General features: G+C 37.3%; 1 protein-coding gene across 9 annotated transcripts in view; it reads left to right on the forward strand.

The window, feature by feature from the left end:
• YAF2 (YY1 associated factor 2) overlaps window positions 1-15,438 on the forward strand; it is a 78,886-nt gene that overhangs the window by 29,482 nt on the left and 33,966 nt on the right. For 5 of the 9 annotated variants that reach the window (XR_004439952.1, XR_004439951.1, XR_004439955.1 and 2 more), the window contains one exon: window positions 7,279-7,378. The exons of the other annotated variants lie outside the window; for them this stretch is intronic. The gene's annotated coding sequence lies outside the window, so the exon portion shown is untranslated. The remainder of the gene's footprint in view (window positions 1-7,278; window positions 7,379-15,438) is intronic. 9 annotated transcript variants of the gene reach the window in all.

Below are 15,438 nucleotides of genomic sequence, written 5' to 3' on the forward strand. Positions count from 1 at the left end.
GAGTGGAGTGGCGTGATCTTGGCTCACTGCAACCTCCGCCTCCTGGGTTCAAGCGATTCACTAGTCTCAGCCTTGTGAGTGCTAGGTCTACAGGTGCGCACCACCATGTCCAGTTAATTTTTGTATTTTTAGTAGAAATGGGGTTTCGCCATGTTGGTCAGGCTGGTCTCGAACTCCTGACTTCAGGTGATCTGCCCTCCTCAGCCTCCCAAAGTGCTGGGATTACAGGTGTGAGTCACTGCACCCGGCCAGACATCAGTTACTTTTTTTTTTTTTTTTTTAAACTAAGAGCATATTGCATTATAATTTAACAAAAACAGTTACTTCAGAAACAATAAATATTTATGTAAAATAACCAATTAAAATTTTGAAAAATATAGCTTGTAATAAAATAACTCAATAAATGGGTAAAACAATAGAAGATTTGACACAGCTAAAGAGAGAAGTTACTAATTTGAAGAAAGAAATGAGTACTTCTCCAGACAAGCACAGAGAAATGAAGAGGTGAAAAATATGGAAGAAAAGATGACACTTAGAGGATAGATTGAGCAGTTCCCATATAGATCTAATTGGAGTTTTAGAAGAGCGCATACACAAAATGGTGGAGAAGCAATTTTAAAGGAAAAATGATTTAAGAATTTTCAAGAATTAAAATACAAAATGGAAATTACAAAATGATTAGAACTAAATCACAACAGAAGTATTGTATCAAAATTTGAGGGATGCACAAAAAAATGGTACTTGGGGATAAAGTTATAATCTTTAATGAATGTATTAGATTGAAAGATTGAAAATAAATGAGCCAGCTGTTCACTTTAAAAAACCAAAAAAAGAGTAGAGCCAAAGGAAGAAGAGGAAATAATAAAAACGAAAATGGAACTAGAAAATAATCAGCAGTGCCCGGGCGCAGTGGCTCACGTCTGTAATCCCAGCACTTTGGGAAGCTGAGGCAGGTGGATTATGAGGTCAGGAGTTCAAGACCAGCCTGGCCAAGATGGTGAAACCCTGTCTCTACTAAAAATACAAAAATTAGCCAGGTGTGGTGACAGGCGCCTGTAATTTCAGCTACTCGGGAGGCTGAGGCAGAGAATTGCTTGAATCTGGGAGGTGGAAGTTGCAGTGAGCTGAGATCGCACCACTGCACTCCAGCCTGGGTGACAGAGCGAGACTCTGTCTCAGAAGAGAAAGAAAATAAGCAGCAGCAATAAAAACAACGTCGCGATCAGTCAAAGCTGATTATTTTCAGTTGATTCTGGAAATACCCAAGAAAAACAGATGAGACTAATAGTCAAGTTTAAAAAAGAGGTATCAGTACAACTATAATGGTGATTTTTAAAATTATAAGAAATTGCTAATAATTTATACGTATATAAATTTTAAAAATGAGAGTTTCATTTTCTAGTAATTTTTTTTTCAAATTTGTCTGTACAAGAAAAAGAAACCAAAAACCATTAAAGAAATTGAAGCTGTAATAAATTTCCCCAAGAGGAATAGGTGTTTTTGTTTTTAATAATAACTTTATTGAGAGATTCACATACCATATTACTTACCTGGTTAAAATGTACAATTCAGTAGATTTTAGTATTTTTACAGAGTTTTGCCAAGAATTACTATAGTCATTTTTAGAACATTTTCATCTCTCCTAACCCTCGATCCTTAGGCATCTGCTAGTCTACCTCTTATTTCTATAGATTGGCCTGTTCCGGACAGTTCATAAAATGGAATTATACAATATGTGTTTTGGGAGGGGTTGATTTCTCTCACTTAGCATGTTTTTAAGGTTTATCCACATTGTAGCATATGTCAGTACACTTCATTCTTTTTTATAGCCAAATAATACATCATTGTATGTGGATATACCACATTTTGTTTATTCATTTATCAGTTGATGGATGTTTGTATTGTTTTCCACTTCCTGGTTATTATGAATAGTCCTTCTGTGAACTGTTATAGTCCTGTGTTGTTTCCAGGACCTCCCTCAGATGCTTTAAGTCTCTGACATAAAAATGCCACAGTATTTGCATATAACCTGTGTACATTCTTCTATATGCATTACATGATCTCTAGATTACTTGTAATATCTAATATAACCCAAATGCTCTGTAAATAGTTGTTATAGTACATATTGCTTAGACAATAATGACAAGGGAAAAAAGTCTATACATAGTATAGACACAACTTTTCCCCCCGAATATTTTCAATCTGCAGTTGGTTGAATCCATGGGTATGGAGCACTGACTATATATACCTAGGAGTGAAATCGCTGGGTCATGTGATACTCCGTGTTTAAACTTTTGGGGAACCGCAAGACTGTTTTCCAAAGTGGCTGCATCATTTTATTTTCCCACCAGCAGTGTACAAAGGTTCACATTTTTCTGTAATGTCACCAATGCTTTTCATTATCTATCTTTTTAATTATTGCCTTTCTAGTTTGTGTGAAGTGGTGTCAGAAGGAATAGGTTTTTTTTTTGGTTGGTTTTTTTAGAGATGGGATCTTGCTGTGCTGTTGAGGCTGTAGTGCAGTGGCTATTCACAGGCATGATCATAGTGTACTGCAGCTTCAAACTCCTAGCCTCAAGCAATTCTCCCACCTCAGCATCTCAAGTATGAAGGGATCGTTTTAATGATGATATTTGTAATTATAATTTGAGATATGCTTTTGGGGAACAGCTAATCCCAATCTTATACAAATTGACTCAGAGAACAGAAAAAGAGGGAAAGTTACTTTACCTGTTTATCAGGCAAGTTTAGCATTTAAATCTAGAATGGAAAGACTATACAAGGGAAAGTATACTACATTCAGTTTTACTTATGAACACAGACATAACAATTTTAATTGGGATAGGAGTTTAGGATAGTTCAGTATTTGAAAATTGTATCAATTTAATTGATAAGAAAATTTAGGAAAAAAATCTAGATAAATTTGGTAAAACTATATGTTAAAACTCAATACCCATTAAAGTTTTAAAAAACCACTCTTACACTATGAACAGAAATGAACTTTTTTTCATACAGTAAAGGCTACCTTTCAAATAGCAAGCATCATGCTTAATAGTGAAACTTCGGAAACATTCTCATTAAAGCCAAGTATAAGACAGATATATCTCTATGAATAAACAAAAAAGAAAGAAAATCCAAAAGGATTGGAAAGGAAGGGAAATGAGATGAGATTCTTCCTAGAAATGTTAAAAGAAATGAATGTACTGTTTGTATTAATAGAAGAATTCATCATTGCTGGATACAAGGTCAGCATTCAAACTAGCAGTAGCCAATTAAAAAATAAAAAATATCTCCTTTATATGAAATTCTATAAAGTACCCAACATTTTATTGAAGGACATAAAATTAGACATGAATAAAAGGCAGGATATACTATATTTTTGGGTGGGAAGTTAAAATTTATTTAGTAGTAAATATTACTGAAAAGTTACTTTGTGAATTTTATGTAGTTTCAGACAAAAATCCCAGTATGATTTTTTTGTGTGTGTGGAAAATGACCTTCATGTGCAAAATTAAAGGTTCAGGAATAACCAAGATAGTTTTGGAAGAAGAAAAAGAATGAGGAGGAACTTACTCTGTTGGATGTCACGATGAATTTAAAAATTATGGTATTTAGCCCTGGACGTGGTGGCTCACGCCTGTAATCTCAGCACTTTGGGAGGAGGAGGCGGGTAGATCACCTGAGGTCAGGACCAGCTTGGCCACCATGGTGAAACCCCATCTCTACTACAAAAATTAACTGGGCATGGTGGCATGTGCCTGTAATCCCAGCTACTTGGGAGACTGAGGTGGGAGAATCGCTTGAACCTGGGAGGCGGAGGTTGCAGTGAGCTGAGATCGTGCCATTGCACTCCAGCCTGGGTGACAAGAACGATACTCCGTCTCAAAAAATAGAAATAAAAATTATGCTATTTAGATTGAAATACTACATACAATGACAAAGAACAAACTGCTGTGCATAACATGGGATGAATCTCTCCCAGACTTAAGGTTGAATGAAATTAGTGAGACACAAGGATTACATATTGTACGATTTCATTTATAGGAAGCTCAAAAACAAGTAGAAATAATCGATAGTGATAGAGATGAGAATTGTGGTCATCTTGGAAGCATGGTACTGATTGGGAGGGATCATGAGGGAGCCTCCTGGAGCATGAGGAATGTTAATAGTTTGGCCTGAGCTGAATCACACAGGAGTATATGTATTTAAAGGTCAAGCTGTCATTCAGTATTTGTGTGCTTTATGTAAGTACCTCTGTTAAAAAAAATTATGGCACTTGAAGTATAGTATTAGTACAGGAAAAGACTAATAAAAGAGAGAGTTCAGAAATGGATTCATACATATTTGGAATATTGGTGAAGGCTGGAAACATTCCCTGGCAGTAAGGATAGAAAAAATAGACTGTCAAATTGGTTTTCTAGATGGGGGGAAAAACTAGATCTCTGCTTCAAGCAATATGTGAAAATATATTCCAGTTGAATTAAATAATACACGTGAAAAACTATTTTTTAGAAAGAGGATAATATAGATGAGTATACAACTTGAGGATATGGAAGATCTTTAACAAAAGTCAGGAAAAGAAGAATGAACCATCAAGGATAAAGACATTAAGGGTAAATGATTTTGCTGCCTCAAAAAGAAAAACTTGAGTTTAATAGAAGACATCAGGCTGGGCTTGGTAGTTCACACTTGTAATCCCAGCAATCTGGGGAGACCAAGGCAGGTTCACTTGAGGTCAGGAGTGCAAGACTAGCCTGATCAACATGGTGAAACCCTGTCTGTACAAAAAATACAAAAATTAGCCAGGCATGGTGGCACGTGCCTGTAGTCCCAGCTACTCAGAAACCTGAGACGCTAGAATCGCTTCAATCCAGGAGGCGGAGGTTGCAGTGAGCCGAGATTGTGCCACTGCCCTCCAGCCTGGGCTCGAAAAAAAAAAAAAAAAGACATCATAAACCAAACTAAAAGATACATGACATACCTAGGAGGAGACACACACAATATAATATTCGGTGGATTTGTGTCCAGACTATATAAAGATCAAAAGAATAAGATGATACACATAAAATGAACAATGGATATAAAGGCAATTAGCAGCAGAGGAAACGGAATTGGAATGGCTAATGAACTGGAAAGATGCTTAGTCTCATTTGTAGGGAAGTGCAGTTGAAAACATATCAGCTATCAATTTTCACCCATTAGATTGCAAAGCTTAGGATGGGATGTTACACAGTTGAAAATGTGCATACTCTATTATCTAGCAGTTAATTACTATTCAAGGTGTTAGTCTAGAGAAACTTGAACACTTGCCCAAGGAGGAATGTACATGGATATTCATGTGGAAAAAATAATCTAAATGCCTGTCAGTAGGAAGGCATGGATAAATAAGATATAATTATACAATGGAGAATTACCTAGATCTATATTTAGGCTATTATCATTAATTAGTATTTATTTCAATTTAAGAAACACTTTGTACTTTCTGTGTCCAGGTTCTGGATTGTTTTAAGCCCTTTATGAATCTTAACTGTTGTAATCCTCATGAAAAGTCAGAAAGAAGTATATCATTATATTCATTTTGCATATGGGAATACTGAAGCGTAGAGGGGTAAATAACCTCCTCACTCTCATAGCTAGTAAATAGCAGAGCCAAGATTTGAAGGTAGGATTTGAACCTAAGTTGTCTGGCTTCAGAGTCCACTATACCATGCTACCTTTTGATGTGTATGAATAGGGAGATACCACCTAAATGTAAGGAAAAGTTCGTTTCAGAATGATGTGTATAATGTGATCTCATTTACCCAAACTTATGACAGTGGTTGCCTCTGGATGTGATTGCAAGGTGAGGGAGATACACTGATGGTGGTGAAAGGAAACTAGCTTTATGGAACTGCATGCTTTTCCTTAAGGAAGATGTACATTACTTTATAGCTTTTAAAATACTTATATGGAGTATAGGTATATGCTTATTTTTGCAAAAAGAAGCACTGGAAAGATTGACCTTTGTTGTTTTAATCTTCATTTTTCTTGTTACTGGTTTATGGTAGAAAAAGATTAGCTTGGTTCTGATGCAGTAGAGCAGCAGATAAGCACTGGGTGCTAGGGATAGGAAGGTGAATAGTTTTCAGCCTCTCTCTTTAAGGAGTTCAGCTTTACAGGGAAAGAGATAAGGAAAATAATTTTGATTCAGTTGATACATGCAAATTTCTTTTCTGCCTTGTTTCTCTATCCTTGTCACTTTCCCTCCAAATACAAATAGGAGGGAGGAAATGTCTTGATTTGGGGCACAGGAAACAGGCAGTGAAATACTGATGAAGATCCCACTTCTATTCTTTTACAAAACTATCAGAGTGTAAACTCTGTAATGGTCAGATATCATAGCTTGTTCACCATTTTATCTCCAACATTTAGTACCATGGGCCTTTTGCTTAGTAAACTCCTAGAGATGTTTGAATGGATAACTGATGCACTTTCAGATGTCACTCTCAAATTAAAGCATCTTAACCCAAAAGTTCTCCTTAAACTGTTTGAGATACCTTCCATTGATTCCATTTCTTCCATTGGTTGTCAGGCACTAAGGTAATTTAACTGAGAATACTATATAACCTTGAATTGCTATGTGCCAAAGAATTCTGACTTGAGTAATGTTCTAATCTGTAGGAAATGTTGGGTCCCAAAAATCTATTTTATTTTTAACTGTGCTGAGTCTAATCCTTTTTTTTAAGCTAATAGTCTTTTAATATTGGAATAGTACAGTTGGTTTTCTCAGTCAGTATTACTGTATTCTGTGTCTTTGAGTTAGTGCTAGCTTGTAAAACTGTTATGTTCTGTATTTTGAAATTCTTAATTCCCTAAAACCACATTTTCTTCAAGTTTCCTGATAGGACCATAGACTGTTTCTGGATGGTATTAGTGTTTATAATATGAGAATTCCAGTGCCTTTTGAAATCTGCTATGGTGTTGCATAAAAAGTAATGGTACTATTTCATTTCATCTGAGTGAGAAAGGTGTGTGGATTTTTTGGTGGTAAATTGGAGTCCATGTATGTGTGATCCTCCCGACAGAGTGAATTTAAATATCTAAAGATTACTGAGAAAGGATAAACTTGAATAAATCATAGTGAACAATGTTTATGTCACTTTTTAAAGTTTTAACACTTGTAATTGAGTAAATCCTGAAACAAAGCATATTATTATGTTTGATAGATTTAAACTATTGGTCAAATCCTATTCCATGTGTACATGGTGTTTCTTTCTTACTCTGTAACCCTTTTGCCAGAGATAACAGGAAGAGAGCCTGGTTACCATTGGGTGGAACAATCCTGCCGGCTCAAGCCTCTGCCTAGAAATTTGGGTCATTCTCTTTTTTGGACAGTCTGGTAAGCTGTCACTGTTTTTCACCTTAAAATCATCTTGTCGAAGATATACCCAAGAGGAAATTAATACTAAAGGAACAAACAATATTAAATTCAATGAAAACGTTAAAATAGTCAGATGAAATTAAACATGGCTAATCTAGAATTGTAAAGTGTTTTTTTATATGAAGTATTCAAAATCAGGGTATATTTTACATTTATAGCACATCTTAACTTGAACTAGCCACATTTTAAGTGGTCGGTACCCACATGTAGTTCCTGTATTGAACAGCACAGACTTAGAGCATTTGAAACAAGCTTTCGTGTTACGTAGTTCTGCTGTTTGAAAAAAGCTTTGGTGTTACGTAGTTCTGCTGTTACTCCTCAATAAAGGTGCCTCAGCTATCTTTTCTTTTTTTGTTGCTTCACCTGTTCATGGGCACTCATCTTAACTATTAATCATTTGTAGTTTGAAATCCGCTATCCATTTCTGAATTTTACAGAGCATTTAGGGCTTTCCATAAGTGTTCCCTGATACCTAGATCTACTTAATTTCTTTAGATAAAATGTAATGTTTCATTCTGATAAGCTTTTGTTTTGAGACAGGGTCTCGCTCTGTTGCCCAGGCTGGAGTGCAGTGGTGCGATCTCAGTTCACTGCAACCTCTGCTTCTTGGACTCAAGCAATTCTTGCACCTCAGCCTCCCAAGTAGCTGGGATTACAGGCGTGAGCCATCAACACTTGGCTAATTTTTGTATTTTTTTGTAGAGACAGAGTTTCGCCATGTTTCCTAGGCTCGTGTCAAACTCCTGAGCTCAAAGTGATCCACCTTGTCTCAGCCTTCCAAAGTACTGGGATTATAGGCTTCATTCTGATAAGCTTTTAATCAGAATATTGGTTCTGCTTTTTGTCAGAATATCAGACCCTCTACGTGAGCTAGAGTAGGTAGGATTATGTTTATCATCATCTCCCTAAGGAAAGGTCACTAACTTCTTTTTGCTTTAAAGTCATTGCTCTGAACCAGAAGGATTCCTTACATGATGACTTATATTTTTATAAGGTGAGGCCCAACATTTCACTCTATGGGAGTTGGATATGCTTTCCCTAGATATTAATTGCTTAGAGGTTTTCAAATCAACTCATTTTGTTTTTTACTTTTTTTCCTAGTAGATGCTATTTGAGAGTGAACGTATTGCAAAGTAGAACTATATCTAGTTTGGTATACCAAGGTATAACATAAGTGACTTAATATTTTGATAGTCTGTTGCTTTCATCTGTCCTAGATGAGGGACAGTTTAGAAGATTATTTTCAGTAAATGAATTTATAACTTCTAATACTAGTTATCCATGTATCCCAATAGCAGCTGAATTTTCTATAATTTATTTCAAATACTCTCAAACTTTACTCTTGGAAGGTAAGATTAATTGGACTCTGATTATATAAATGTTAAGATTGTGAGGTTTTGGGGGTTACGTGTTTTCTTATGTTGATTATTGTTTAATTTCTATACCCATTGTTAGTGTCTAGTTTTTCTCAGCCTACCTCTTTGTTATACCACTTCTATTCCAGCAGAATCTCAAACGCAATTTTAGTTCTTCCCAACCCTGTTATCCAGGCATACATATTATTTATTGGGCATTTCCCTGCATAGTTAGTGCAGCATTTAGCTGTTACTTACCCCTGAGAAGATAGTAGTGTGGAATTAGCAGTGACTGGATGTGGAATTAGCAGCGAAGTTCCTGGCTTGGAGTTGAAGTGAAGCAAAGAATATTATTCTTCTCCCATCCACTATGATCACACATTCTATTTAACTTCATTGCCCCTAGCTAGATGAAAGCTTATAGCTGCTAATTTTGGTCACTGGGGTGTTGGACAAATTTTTGAGTTAGAGGAGGGTTCATAGCCAAAGGAAGAACAGCAGTCAGCCTAGAAAGAACACTGGGCAGCACGTGGCAGCAGTGACTGCGAACAACCTGCTAAATAGCAGGCTGGGGTTTAGAGCAAAGGAGCACTGTAATAATTTTCTTACTTGTATTTTCTGTGCTCTAGTTCTGTCTATTGTCATGACACTAATTTTTGAAAAAATTCCCCTTTTAAGCTCATCACTATTTACTGAGGACAACGAAATGTGAGGTACTTTCTTAGAATTGAACAAAACAGGCACTGCCTTCTCAAGTGGTGATTACTTGATACCCTCTTGAAATCTTTAGTAACTCTCCATTCCTGTTTAAATCTCCACTGCCCTCAGGTCCAAGTCAGACTCATCAGCTTTGTCTTTGAGCTTCAGCAGGGACAAATGACTGGTGGTATTGGTTTGCTCATAGTCTTGTTTTGTCCCTTCAGTGTTGTCCTGTACCATGTTTCAAAGAAATTTAATGGCTATCATTAAAAAATCAAGAGCTTTCACTTGGAATTTTATATTTCCATCTTCTTTTTTTTTAAAAGGAAGATGTAGCAACGCTGAGCCACCTTTGTTCATTGCAACAATCTGCACCATTTAGTTGGGGCTTTTGCTTTCCACAGTCCCTGTTGCCTCCTGGGTTTTTCGTGTACCTGGTCCTCTTTATTCCTTTTTATTGCTTACCTACTCTCTGTAGATAATTCGACTTGCAACGCTTGTTCTAGATAATCTGGTCCCTCACTACTGTAAACTAACTTTCTTTTCTTTATTATGAAACTCTGGTATAACCAAAGGGACATCCTCTTTAACATGGTCCACACTCCTTAACATGGCTTGCAAATCGTTTCATGTTCTGGTTCCTGTTTATTTCTTCAGCCTTACCTCTTTCCATTCACCTGTATAAAGTTATGTCCCAGCCATATTTGTCACCCACTTGTAGGTGGTGTGCTCTGCTCTTTCTGGCCTTTACACACATGCTAATCTCTTAATCTCTGGATGCTGTTTTGCCTGCCCTCCCATTCTTTTTTTTTTTGAGATGGCGCCTTGATCTGTCACCCAGGCTGGAGTGCAGTAGTGCGATCTCAGTTCACCTTACTGCAACCTCCACCTCCTGGGCTCAAGCAGTTCTTCTGCTTCAGCCTCCCGAGTAGCTGGGATTACAGGCATGTACCACCACACTCGGCTAATTTTTGTGTCTTTAGTAGAAACGGGGTTTCACCATGTTGCCCAAGCTGTTCTCCAACTCCTGACCTCCGGTGATCCACCCACCTCGGCCTCCCAAAGTGCTGGGATTACAGCTGTGAGCCACCGTGCCTGGCCCTGTTCTCCCATTCTCTGTAGCTGCCCCGGTAACCCCTGCCTCCCACTCCTCCCCACCACCAGTTTAGTTAATTTCTGTTCACTTCAATTCTTAATTTAGGTGTTATATCCTTCAGAAAGCCTTCTGTGCTCCTGTAGGATCTGCTTAGGTACCCATCCTCTGTATTTCCATAGCTGCCTGAATTTAACCCTGTCTCAATACACCATGACTGGTTTGATGGTCTATTCTCTACAGTGTTCTGTAGCCTTTTTGAGGGCAGAACTGTGTCTTTGCCTTTGATTTCTAATTCTCATCATAAAATAGGTACATTGTAAATATGTATTGAATGGATGACTCACTAGGCTCTTTTAATAATCATTAATTCTGAGCCTATGTGGTTTCTATTGTATGGAATATTGTTTTCATCCTTTCAACTCTTCTTCATCCTCTAAGCTTCTACTAGGGGACTATCCCTAACAAGATACTTCTTTCCCTGGCCTGTTTTAGTATCTACTTACCTTTTCCTTCTTTAAATTCTGGTAATACTTTTTAGAAATCTTGTTTTAGCATTTGGCATTTGTTTCCTATATGTTACTTTAAATTGAAGTTACATTTAATGCCACAATTTCATTCTTAAAGGATTAAAATTTGTCAGTAACCTGTGCTTTACGTGATAGTATATTGCCAGCTAAAATAATGTATCCATTGATTAGATCGATTCTTGAGTCAAACCTGTATTACTTTCTTGGATATTGTTCCTCATTTACAGAGAACTTAAGACATCTAGCCAGAAGTTTTTCTCTCTACCTAGGTTTCTTTATCCATTTTGAACTTCTCCTATAATAGCACTTAGTGGATGTACTTCAATTGCTTGTGTATTTTTGTGTTTCTCACACTGAACTGTAAGGGCTGAAATGGTATCTATCATATTAAAACTACCTGTTATAATGTTTTAACTAATATTGGAGTTTAGAAGATCTTGATGTTCAAAAGACGTGTTTGATATATGTCTATAAAGTATTTTCAGTAAGCTAGGCATGATCATCTCATTTATTTACATGTGGACTGTTAGTTACACAGCTTCATTTGCGTGTCTTCTAGACATCTCAAACTTAAGCAAAATGAACTTACGTATGTTGGCATGTTTTTACTGGAATGTGTGTTTCGTGAGTATACCTGTAACATAGGGCTTGGACCATAGGTAGTTTTTAGTAAATGTTTATTAAGTGAGAGAATGACTGTACAACACCAAAAAATTTTTATGTTACTGATTTAGAATATTATAGGACATAGGTATATAAGAATGGCTTAGATTTATTTATTTATTTATTGTGCAGTGGCACAATCTCAGCTCACTGAAACCTCTGCTTCCTGGTTTCAGGTAATTTTCCTGCCTCAACCTCCTGAGTAGCTGGGATTACAGGCGCTTGCCACCACACCTGGCTGATTTTTGTATTTTTAGTAGAGACGGGTTTTCACCATGTTGGCCAGACTGGTCTCGAACTCCTGACCTCAGGTGATCTGCCTGTCTCAGCCTCACAAAGTGTTAGGATTACAGGTGTGAGCCACACTGGCCAGCTTAGATTTATTTTACTGCACAACTTGTAGCGTAGAGCTTGCAGGGCTGGAAGTTGCTCTGGGTGAGTCATTGAGTAGTGAATGAATGTGAAGGAAGGCCTAGGAAATTACTGTATGCTACTGTAGATTTTATAAACACTGTACACTTAGGCTATACTAAATTTATTTTAAAAATTTTATTTCTTCAGCAATAAATTAACCATAGCTTAATGTAATGTTTTTACTTTATAAGCTTATTAATTTTTTTACCATTTTCACTCTTTTGTAGTGACACTTAGCTTAAAATGCAAACTCACTATACAACAGTACAAAAATACAGGTATTTTCTTTCTTTATATCCTTATTCTGTGTGCCTTCTCCATTCAAATTTTTTTTTACTTTATTACTTTTTAAACTGTTTGTTAAAAATGAAGACACAGACACATACATTAGCCTAGGCATACAGAGTCAGGATCATCAATATCACTGTCTTCTTGAGAACTCTGCCTTGTCTCACTGGAAGGTCTTCAGGAGTAAATAACATGCATGGACCCGTCATCTCCTGTGATAACAATGGCTGGTCAGACATGGTGGCTCATGCCTGTAATCCCAGCATTTTGGGAGGCTGACACAGGCAGATCACTTGAGCCCAGGAGTTGGAAACCAGCCTGGGCAACAGGGCAAAACCCTGTCTCTACAAAAATAAAAAAAAATTAGCTGGGTCTTCATGCATCTGTAGTCCCAGCTACTCAGGAGGCTGAGGTGGGAGGATCACTTGAGCACAGGAGGTCAAGGCCAGCTGCAGTGAACAATGATCGCACCATTGGATTCTAGCTTGAGTGACCGAGTGAGATGCTGTCTCAGCAAAAAACAAAAACAACAATGATTTCAGGAATACCTCCTGAGGGGCCTGCCCCAGGTTGTATACAGTTATAAATACAAGGAATATACTCTGAAATAGCAATAAAAAGTATAGTAAATACATAAACTAGTAATAGTCATTTATTATCATTGTCAAGTTTTATGGACGATACGTAATTGCATGTACTATTTTTTTTTTTTTTTTGAGAGAGAGAGTCTCATTCACTCTGTCGCCTAGGCTGGGGTGCAGCAGCGTAATCTCGGTGCACTGCAGCTTCCGCCTCCCCAGTTCAAGTAATTCTTCTGCCTCAGCCTCCCAAGTAGGTGGGATTACAGGCATGCACCACCACACGTGGCTAATTTTTGTATTTTTAGGAGAGATAGGGTTTCACCATGTTAACCAGGCTGGTCTCAAACTCCTGGCCTCAAGTGATCTGCCCCACTCGGCGTCCCAAAGTGCTGGGATTACAGGTGTGAGCCACTGTGCCCGGCCGGTATGTGCTGTACTTCTATATGACAGGCAGCACAGTAGGTTTGTTTATATGAGCATCACTGCAAACACACGAGTACTATGTGATGTTATGACAGCTTCTTCACTAGGTGATAAGTATTTGTCAGCTTCATTTCTTAGGGAACCACTGTCACATATGTGGTTTGTTGTTGACTAAAATGTTGTTAGGGGACATGGACTGTATGTTTAAAAGTAACTTTGCAAAGAACCAGAAGTAAACTATGTAACTCCAAAATTGGGTAGGAGAAGAGGAGGACTGATAGTACTGCCTTGACCAAAATCTTTAAATCCATTCACTTCTATCTCTACCACTACTCTAATAGTGTACTACTTAGTCTCTCCAATTCCATATGTGTTTTAAAAATTAAAATATAATGGAAGTCACTTACATCCTTAAAAGTATTTCAAGGTACTTATTGTACCTAGAATAAAATCTGAGTTGTGTGGTTTTGTTTTGTTTGAGACAAGGTCTTACTATGTTGCCCAGGCTACAATGCAGTGGCATAATCACAGCAGCCTTGACCTCCCAGGCTCAAGTGATCCTACCACCTCAGCCTCCTGGGTAGCTAGGCCCACAGGTGTGTGCTACCATGCTCAACTATTTTTTTTTTTTAATTTGTGGAGATGAGGTCACACTGTGTTGCCCAGACTGGTCTTGATTTCCTGGGCTCAGGAGATCCTTCTGCCTCAGCTTCCCAAAGTGTTGGGATTACAGGCATGTGCCACGACACTCAGCCAAAATCTAGGTTCTTTAACATGGCTCATAAAGCCCTTCTTGGCCTTGTCTGCCTGTCTCTCAAGTTTTATCTCATGTAATTTTTCCCCTTATTCAGTATTCTTCAGCCTTACTTTCTTTCAGTTTCTGTAACACTCTTTGTATTATTTAAATTTAATTGTATCTTTTTTTTTTTTTGAGATGGAGTCTTGCTCTGTTGCCCAGGCTGGAGTGCAGAGGCACAATGTTGGCTCACTGCAGCCTCCTCCTCCTGGGTTCAAGTGAGCACGACCGGCTAATTTTTGTATTTTTAACAGAGACGGGGTTTCACCATGTTGGCCAGGCTGGTCTTGAACACTTCTCATCTCAAGTGATTCTCTCACCTTGGCCTACCTAGCTGCTGGGATTATAGGCATGAGCCACTGTGCGTGGCCAAATCTTTCTTGCTTCTTATTCACCCCTACTCCTGTTAGAACCTCTCATGGTATTGGGTAGGGTGGGGAAAAATGAACACTACAGTTTGTAATTATATATATATAGCTATTGGTTTTCATTACCATTGTATTCCTAATACTAAGCAAGATGCTTGGCACATAGTATGTGCTTAGTGTAAAATAAGTGTATAGCAAAAGAAGGAAAACAAGGAAAAATTCAGAGAAAACATGAAAACAAGACTGAACATGCTTGTTAAAAGTGTAAAGGCCCATGATATAGCTTAGCTATTAAGGAACATTTACATTAGATTAAATACAAAGCCCACCTATACACTTGGTGTTTAGAAACACACTAGAGCAGAATTAGTGTGTTTACCACTAATTTACCATCCATTAGTGGTAAATTAATGGATGGTTAAAACAAGATACTAGGCAAATATAAGCAAAAAAAAAAAAAAAAAAAAATCAGTAGATTCGTATTATTAGAAAAAGTTGAATTAAAAGCAGTAAACATCAGGTGAGAAAAAGAGACACTGTGATAATCCAAGGTATAGTTGCTAATATAAAGAGAGCCACAGATCTTTACTTTTTAAAGATGAAGCACAAAAGTATTTAGAGTGAAAACTATATAAATTCAGGGAAGAAGAGAGAGACAGTAATGGGAGTACTTTAAACATAACAGCAATGGTAGACTTTAAAGACATTTTCAGTCCTTGCTTCATCAAAGAAATAAATATGATATAAAGAATCTGAGTCATATAATTTGTCTGTCTGATTTATAAGGCTGATGTAATAAATGTATCAT

The sequence above is a fragment of the Trachypithecus francoisi genome, unplaced genomic scaffold (genome assembly GCF_009764315.1).
Source record: "Trachypithecus francoisi isolate TF-2019V2 unplaced genomic scaffold, Tfra_2.0 Lachesis_group11, whole genome shotgun sequence".
NCBI classification, from domain to species: Eukaryota; Metazoa; Chordata; class Mammalia; order Primates; family Cercopithecidae; genus Trachypithecus; species Trachypithecus francoisi.